This window comes from Takifugu flavidus, chromosome 2 (assembly GCF_003711565.1).
Source record: "Takifugu flavidus isolate HTHZ2018 chromosome 2, ASM371156v2, whole genome shotgun sequence".
Lineage (NCBI taxonomy): Eukaryota > Metazoa > Chordata > Actinopteri > Tetraodontiformes > Tetraodontidae > Takifugu > Takifugu flavidus.
The window spans coordinates 1,270,589-1,277,691 of NC_079521.1; the positions used below are offsets into that span (position 1 = coordinate 1,270,589).

Below are 7,103 nucleotides of genomic sequence, written 5' to 3' on the forward strand. Positions count from 1 at the left end.
GACAGCAGGCTCGGATACAAAAGGGGGATGAAAATTGAATTTTTGCCATCCACCGCTAGCACGCTAACACGAGGGCCTTGTGTTCTGTTGCATGGGATCTGGAAAGCTAAATGGAGGCTGTGACTTCTCATGAGGGTCAGCAGGCTCCAACCACACCAGCAATCTGTTAACCCTGGTGGGGTCCGGGGGGGGGCAAGGGGGGGGGTATTACACATTCATGGGAAAGTGACTGAATAGTCACACTGAACTTAGACAAAAGTGGATTAAACCAGCTTTTGTGCCTCTTTTTAAAAGGCCTGTGGCTTTATGGAAACGGACTCAAATGTCCTCCACGCTGCGTTCAGGCCCGCGTGGCCTTTTGCCCGTATAACATATGAAATCTATCAAGATGTGTTCAAATAATTTCAAAACGCTAAGTCTAACAGCTGAACCCTTTAGCTCATTAATTATGCAGATGGAGCCACCTGACGGAGCTTTAATTCTGCCGCGCGGGCCCGGTTTTAGAGTAATGATGTTGGGGACGCTGATTAATCCGTGGTTAAAACGGGACCTAAAACACACACGGTCAGGATCTAAACACACCCCCGCTGGTTCCTGTTAAACCCGTCTGATTTAAGGGTGCAAGTCACATCCCACGTCGTCCCCCCCGCTTATTAAATCAGGGGGAGAGGAACAGGGTTTCAACAGGGTCTGTACTGGGGGTCCAGTCTGTACTGGGAGCCCAGTCTGTACTGGGGGCCCAGTCTGTACTGGGGGCCCAGTCTGTACTGGGTGCCCAGTCTGTACTAGGGGCCCTGTCTGTACTGGGAGCCCAGTCTGTACTGGAGTAGCTGTAAGGTCAGAGGTCAACCTCGGACCCACCAGCAGCCTTTGGCACGTGAGCGCTGCCGGGAGCCGACCCGGCGTTCCGAGAGGACGGCCGAGAGGGGCCGCTCGCTCCTCTCCGACGGAGCTTTTCTTGCGACCCGGGTCGTAAATAAGAGCCGAGCACCGACGGGACGGCTTGTTATGGCGAGGAGACGCGGAGACAAGCAAGAGGTCGCGCTGTCGGACAGGGACGGCGGAGATAAAGGGGCGGGGTCGGCGGGCGCCCCCATAAATCAGCGCCAGGGTCCCTTCGTCTCCGCACAGAGGCCCAACATCTGCCCGCGTCCCCGTCGGCTCCTCGCCATCCAACATTTAATTGTTCCTTTATTGTTTTTTAAGAGAAAGAAATGAAAGGACCTGAGTTGAGAGTGATTACCGGGAGGGGGGGGGGGGGAGATCTGTGGCGCTCCCGTCCCCGGGAACATTAATAAGTGACAGAAAGCCAGATTAAGAAAGCCGGGATGCAGCTCGGAAGAAAAGGGAGGAAGCTTTGAAATGCTGCCAGTATCACCAACTGCGCTCCTCTGACACAGCTGATTGGAGGAGACGCCGATAGTGCAGCCTTTAATAATTCACTTAGCTCGGCTATGATCTATCATTTTGTACCTTTTGACACGCGATATTGAAATTTAATATTGCATCAATACAAGTGATATATTGCCAGGCGTCAGAAGAAAGGATGGCGGAGCGAGCCGGGCCGACGTCTCCTCGCGCCCGTCTCCCTCGGAAGCTTTGTTGTACTCCAGTGGAACGCCACCGGAGGAGCGCCCGTCTCCTCGCCGCCCCCCGCCTTTGATATGTGTGTTTTAAAGAGGAAGAAGACGACAACTTTAAACGTCTCCCGCTCGTGCCGGAGCCCAGACAGGCTGGGGCGTCGGTGCCGAGACAGAACATGACAGCGGCGGCTGGGGGGGGGGGCGTCGCGCGCTGTCAAGGTCTCGACTCCACTCTTTAGCGCGCCGGAATCCCACAGGCGATGTACGTTAGCCTAGCCTGACTGCTGCTGCGGCGCTCGCGCGCGGGCGGGGGGCGCCGCTGATGTCGGGCCGCCGCCGCTCACACGGGTCAGAGCGTTTCAGACCCAGAACTGACAGAATTAGAAGTTAGAATCCAGCGGGATTATAGCAACTGTTGTCTCATGCTAATGCTAACGATGATCTGAGCTGTGTGTGTGTGTGTGTGTGTGTGTGTGTGTGTGTGTGCACCGTGTCTCCCAGGAGTGACCTTTAGTGCTGTTGAGCACATGTAGGAAGGCTGCCATGTTTGTCGGTGTCTGAGTGTATTAACGGTGGGGGGGGGACGGGCCTCCTGCCCGCAGCCTTATGTCCAGGCTTTATTATTTTATGTGCCAAAGGTCCTGAAAGGGTGCGACCAGGACCTTTATGCAGCTTTCTCATCTCGTGGATCAAACTGGGACAAGAAGGAATCCCTGAAAATGCATCGATTCAACCTGGGGGGGCTTTTTTTAGACGCTCGTGGTGACCTCAAGGTTGAGATTTAAACTTCCCGGCTTCATAGCGCTCTGGGACAGACTCCCCCCCCTCTTCCCCTCCCCCGCGATCGGCAGGTCAACACCTCGGCAGGTGTCTGGCGGTGGCCAGGTGACCTTTGTCTGTCTTTCTTTTAGTCCTCACACCTCAGCCGGGGGGGGGGAAGGAGCTCCGCGCCTCACACCTGCCACCGGCTTAAGTTGTGGGGGCGCGTGGGCCCACGTTGTGCCTGAGCGGGCGGTTGGAGCGCCTTCGGTTAAACTTCAGCCAACTAGTGAAAGCAAACAAAGACGGGAGGGACGTGAATGGGGGGGGCAGATGAGTTCAGGTGGCTGGCGAGCGGCCCACCCAGGGCTAGTTGTCCGTGAAGGATCTGCTGTCGCCTCCTCTTGGCGTGCTGCAGGTTCTAACTGCTGCACACGCCGCTGTGACGGATGTGCCCCCCCCCCCCCATCCCAACCCGCCGTGTCGCGGGGGGGGACAGGCCGCTGACACGCTTCATATTTCAAAAGCAGGGTCTGAGGAAGGAATGAAGATTGATGCCGGAAGACGGCGGCCCGACGCGCCGCTCATTTGATCCATATTTTATCATTTGCACGTGTGTGACACCTTGGTGCGCGTCTGCGGTTATATATACATATGCATGGGCGGGATCCAAGGTGCCCCGCGCACGCAGGAGCGCACGTGGGCCCCCCCCGCGTTATTAGAGCCGCGCCATATAATTGCATTTGATCTCCAAATAAACAGGGAATCAGTCCATCTCCTCGCTGGAGATGGCAGCCGTGATGGACGAGCACATTAGCGGCGAGGACAACATTAGATTTGCTCAAAATTATTGATCTTTTGTTTGCCAGCCAAGTCGGCGATAAATAACAGCGCACGGGAGATGCGACTCATTATCGCGGTGCCAAAAGCCCGACAGACCCCTGTCAAACCCCCCCGCCACACTCGTCTTCCTTCCATTCCCATCGCTACAACCCAATTTATTCTGTTTTAATCCCTTTCTGTCACTTGCCTTCACTTCTAATCCCGCACTGATGACCCTGTTTTATTATATGTTGCGCTCGCGACAGGACGCTCGCGCAAATACGCGCACGTTGCAGTGTTTTTATTCCTTTTTACCTTCTTAGCGGGGGAAAAAAATCCTTTTATCACACAATGGGTAATTTATATCCATTACCAGCGTTTTCAATCCTTTTCAGCGCGGCTGTCACCGCCGTCGGCACACTTGTGATTAATGTGATCTAATAATAGTCTGCCATTATATTTCCTTTAGTAAAACATGTACCAACATCCTATTCTGCTCCACAAAATTCATTGCCCCTTAAAATATTTCCCCCCCCCCTCCCTCTTTTCGGTTTGAAAGAGGAGATGGCTGTTTTTTGCCCCCTCTTCTCCATCTCGTTGCCTCCCAGGAGGTGATTATTTGCGGGGGCGGGACAGGAGGGTGAGGGATGACGTGATTGGAGGTTCGTAGGGACGCACTTGTGTGTTCGATTGTGTCCGCGGGTCACCGGGGTGCACGTGTGTGTCGCAGGGTGTGTGTTTGTTCCAGGGAGGGAACGTGGTTTTAGTTTGGTTCCACGAAATGGGGAAATAAAGACTTTAATCACTTAAACGCGCTTTTATGCCTTTACTTTAGAGGGAAATTCGATTTCTGACTGCGGTTTTTGAATGGAAGTCACTGTTACTCCGATTTTACGAGGTTATTCTTAAACACAACGTGTTTGATTAGTACTGGACAACAGGTTTTAGCATCTTTGTTGGGACCAAACATGTTTCACATTCAACCGGGAGAAATCTGCTTCACGCATTTAAGTCGTTACACGTCTTCTAGAAGAGTTGATCGGGTTGGTGTGTGTGCATGTGTGTGTGTGTGTGTGTGTTCTTGGGAAGGTGGTCCAGTAATTTGGGCTCTGTTCCCTTCCAGCCGGACAGCCTGAGCCAGTCTGCCACGTTTGGGGCACGTTTTAGACAGGGTGGTGCCAAGGCTTAAAATCTCTCCCTCACACACACACACACACACACACACACACACACACACACACACAGACACACATGCACTTCTGGCTCCTGCCCACAAAGTGGGTTAACCCTTACTGGGTTCTCAGACTTGTATCCAGGATGAACAGGTGGTCCCACAAAACATGGGCATCAATTTCCTCATGACTTATTTGTTTGTGAGTGTGTGTGTGTGTGTGTGTGTGTGTGTGTCTGTGTGGGCACGCGTGCACGTGCATTGTGTGAGGCTGACATCACATCATGGCTCTTTTCATGTAGAAAGGGACGTTTTGTTTGTGTGCAATCATGTTGGGTTGGAGCTGACCTCAGAGTCCGACCGCAGCTAACGTGGCTAACGCGGCTAACGTGGCTAACGTGGCTACGCTGTTGGGCCCTTTTTCCTCTGGAATCCTCCATCCATTAAAGATAACTTGTATTGAGCCACATCTTATTTGCTTCAATCCACCTCCCCCCCCCTCCTGTCTCAAGTGATCCTTTCCCAGCAGAGAAAATCGAAGGTAAACCACTTCTTAGGCAAAAATATTTCACTCCACTTTGGGTGTTTAAAATATCGCCCTGCGATGCTGGGAACATTTTTATGGAAAACTGTTACATATAAAGCAAAAAGGAGCGAGGAGAGTGGCCCAGCGGAGATAAACACACACACACACACAGGCGAGAGAAGGAAGGGCTTCTCTCTGAGTCAGCAGGTTTTAGTAAAGTCTGATTAAATGAGGTTGGAAACCGGTTGGGTAGTAAATAACTGAGGTGTCAGAATGCTGCTTAATGACCTGGCTATCTGGTGCATGAAATATGTAGCTGCAGATCTGAGGCTGCCGGCTTTTCATCTCATTATTGCTGTAACGTGCACGACTCCAACGCCGTTGGAAAGCAGCGCGGAGATAAGGCGGATAACGAGGGAAGTTCCTAATGAACTGTTTTAATGTGCTCTTAGAGGGGCTGGGCGGTGGTCGGTCACCTGCGCGTGGGGCACGCCCCCTCCCCAGGAGGGGGAGCTTGATGGGGAATCGGTGACGCTGAACGCTCTCTCTCTCTGTCTCTCTGTGTCTCTCTACCAGGACTCGCCGATCGGCGTCGAGCAGAAACGGAGCGGAGGCTGAACGGGGCCGCACGCACTGTCACGCCGTCAAAGACACCACCCCCAACTGTCATCTGAGGTGACTCGGGGTTATCATGGGATGGGGGGGGGGGGTATCACTGGTGCCCCATTTTGGTTTGCTGATGTTTTTTGGTGGGGTGAAAGGTGGAGAGGATAGGAGGAAGGGATGGGGAGGACGAGCGCCCGCTCGGACACCCACCGGTCGTCCGGGGCCCCCCCTGTACGTGCACGCGGGCACACGCACAGATAATTCCCGTTTAATCCCATCAGATATCCGTCATCGGACGGCTGCTCCCTTCACATTCTTCACCGTCCAGACCAGCCCCAACGCCTGCCCCTGCTTATGTAACATCAGGGTGTATTCCCAGCGTGTGTGTGTGTGCGTGTGTGTGTGACTTGACCCGCATTGGAGGGCTTCATAGTGTTAAAATGTGTATGAAGGTGTGAGGAGCGGTGCGAAAGCCCTCTCCAGAGCCGTGCGTCTGGGTAGAGAGCCCCACCCCGCAGGCCCGTGAGGTCCAGGAGATCTAGCGTGCTCCCGGGACGCCAGGTTAGTTCACCCGGCAGCTATTTCTTGTGCAGCTGTGGAATCGTCTTAGCGAGCACATTAGGAATATCTAGCGGCCGTGCAGAGGAGCGTTCGCCCGCCGATGCAGCGCACGCCGCGGTCGCCGCCGCGCCGGGACCCGAGCGTGGCGTCGCGACGCATCGAGTGGAGAAAGTTTGGGAGGGTTTTTGTCCTCCTTCTCCTTCCAACTGAGGCCGGAGCGAAGCGAAACAAAGAGGCTGCATTTTTTATTTATGTGTCAAAAGTGTGGTGGAGGGAGGGGAGGGGGAGGGGGTGGGGGTGGGGGGCGTATCACTCTATCTGCTGCTTGATATAATTCCTTCCTCACGGATCAATTCTCCCATAGAAAGGGAGATGAGAAAGGAGCGGAGCGGGAGCAGGAGGGGCTGAGATGCTGCTATCGATCCCTCAAAGAAATACAGCCTTGTGTGTTTTGCTTAAACGTCCACATAAACCTGCCGACACACACGCGCCGACACACGCGCGCCGACACACACGCGCCGACATTTGTCCGGACGGGCGAGCCTCGTAGATCCTCCTCTCAGCTGCACGCTAAGAGTCTTTAACATCTCCTGGAAAAAGGTAAATGGGCCACGACCTGAATTACGGCTCCTGCCCGAGCTAATATCGGTCGTTAGGGGGCGTCTTTCCTCTCGGCCCCTCGGAAACACGACCCAGCGACCCGGAGCCTCCGGGAGCGACGGGAGGGACGGCAGGACGTCGACCACCGACGTTTGCAGGGGTGCTAAGACAGTCGCAATCAGCTCGCTGTGTTTAAGTGTGTTTAAAGCTGTACATCTGCAGCAGCTTAGGCCCGTCACATTCCTCCGCTGTGAAGAAGTACAACAGCCTTGGCAAGTGCCAAAAGAAAAACACCGAGAGTTTATATCGGAACACGTTGTGTTAGGATATAGCCTAAATTGAGACCACCCACCCGCACAAATGTGGCCGATCCTGATCAAACGTCTCGGAAAGACAAAGCAACGCTGCATTTAATGGCTTCATGTTGCGAAACTTCTGATTTCTGAGCAAAAAAAAAGACTCAAACGCTAAATTC

The 7,103-nt window shown here is 53.8% G+C and overlaps 1 protein-coding gene across 7 annotated transcripts in view; it reads left to right on the forward strand.

Moving 5' to 3' along the window:
- znf536 (zinc finger protein 536) overlaps window positions 1–7,103 on the forward strand; it is a 140,236-nt gene that overhangs the window by 22,947 nt on the left and 110,186 nt on the right. For all 7 annotated transcript variants that reach the window (XM_057017010.1, XM_057017043.1, XM_057017069.1 and 4 more), the window contains one exon: window positions 5,438–5,536. The gene's annotated coding sequence lies outside the window, so the exon portion shown is untranslated. The remainder of the gene's footprint in view (window positions 1–5,437; window positions 5,537–7,103) is intronic.